The 1,954-nt window shown below is 32.1% G+C and overlaps 1 pseudogene; it reads left to right on the forward strand.

Moving 5' to 3' along the window:
* The first annotated feature begins 1,498 nt into the window (after window positions 1-1,498).
* On the forward strand, window positions 1,499-1,617 carry LOC111729011 (annotated as a pseudogene).
* Window positions 1,618-1,954: the final 337 nt, after the last annotated feature.

Consider the following 1,954-nt stretch of genomic DNA (forward strand, 5'->3'; position numbering starts at 1 on the left):
CATATAAGGGATATCATATAGCATTTATTCTTTTGTGACTGGCTTATTTCACTTAACATAATATTTTCAAGAGTCACCTATGTCATAGCATGAGTCAGAATTTCCTTTATAAGGCTGAATAATATTCCATTGTATGTATATACCACATTTTGTCTATCCATTCATCTGTCAATAGGCACTGGGATGCTTTCACCTTTTGGCTGTTGTGAATAATGCTGCTATAAATATAGATGTACAAATTATACTATTTTCCATGGCGTTTGCACAGAGTTTCAATTTCCCCACATATTTGCAAACAATTGTTCTCTGTTTTGTTTTGTTTCATTTTGTTTTATAATAACTATCCTAATCAATGTGAAGTGGTATCTTGTTGTGGTTTTGATTTGCATTTCCTCAATAATTAATGATGTTGAGCATCTTTTCATGTTCTTATTGACAATTCATTTATCTTTTGAGGAATTAGATTCGAGTTCTTTTTTTTAAATTAAAATTGTTGGAGTGACATTGGTTAATAAAATTAAATAGGTTTCAAGTGTACAATTCAATAATAATGAGTTCTTGGCTCGTTTTAAAATCAGGTTGTTTGTTTTTTTTGGTTGAGTTTTCTTTATTCTGGATGTTAGCTCCTTAACAGATATGTGATTTACAGATATTTTTTTTGCCATTCAGTGGTTGCTTTTTCACTTTGTTGATAGTGTCCCTTAGTGCACAAAAGTTTTTAATTTTGTTGCAGTTTAATTTATCTGTCTTTTCTCATTGCTCTAATATTTTACTAAAATGGCACTTAGCTGAATTAGTCATAGTTATTGTTATAGTTACAGTCAGTTATCCTCCAGATAGAAATTTCCACATAGACTAGATAAAATTAAGTGTGCTTTGATTGTTAACTCGGTTTATCATACATTCTATAGCATTGATATACAGTTTCAACTGAGTACAGATAGTGTTCTTATTTTTGTACTCTCTTCCATTTGATTTCTAAAAAGACTATTTTATCTGCAATTTTAAGTGAAGGAATGCAAATTATGAAAAATATATTTTTTAGTTGCCATTATTCACACTTTTTGGATTTATTACACATGAGGTAAATCAGAACTGTACCTCTGAGACTGGACACTATTCAAATCCATTTGTTCTGTAGTTGCTTCAGTTTCTAGTCATGTGTTTAAGTACAGGAAAAATATTCTGGAACTCTACCCTGCCCTTTGGGATTCCAGATTTTTAGAAAAAGAGTCCATTTCAAAGCTTTTGGGATAGTTTGAGTGCATTGCATAGTGCTTCAATTAAATAAAGATAAATAGGCTCATAAATTTAATCAATACCAGTGCATAAAGTTGGACAGCTCCCCCATCACATTCTCTCTCTCTCTCTCTCTCTCTCTCTCTCTCTCTCTCACACACACACACACACACACACACACACACAGAATAAAGAAAGTAGTTTTAGCCAAAAGGCTATCTGCAGATATTGAACAAAGTGGCAGATTTCAAGAACACATTGCTACAGCCTTGTCATCCTGAACACGCGGGATTCCGTCTGATCTCGGAAGCTAAACAGGGTCGAACCTGGTTAGTACTTGGATGGGAGACCACCTAGGAAGAGCAGGTGCTGTAGGCATAAAAAAATAAAAAAGTGCATTGAAACAAATGAAATATTAGATGGTCTCATTTTCTACTTGGATGGGACATTTATGAAGTTTTTAACATTTAAAATGTCTAATGTTTGACATTGTTTAAATTAGAGTTAAGATTGTGAATAGATTCCAAATGCTAGCATATTACTTGTAGGAGTTTCAAAAACATATATTTTCAAAAAGAGTCCATATAAGAAAAACAATAACTTATTTACAAACTGGCTGAAGACTAGTTGGTAGGATTTTAGGACTTCTAGGTAGGAGCTCCAGTAAAATATATGGAGATATTTACTTATCATTTGCAATTTAAATAAATTATTT

Source organism: Pteropus vampyrus, unplaced genomic scaffold (genome assembly GCF_000151845.1).
Source record: "Pteropus vampyrus isolate Shadow unplaced genomic scaffold, Pvam_2.0 Scaffold242, whole genome shotgun sequence".
NCBI classification, from domain to species: Eukaryota; Metazoa; Chordata; class Mammalia; order Chiroptera; family Pteropodidae; genus Pteropus; species Pteropus vampyrus.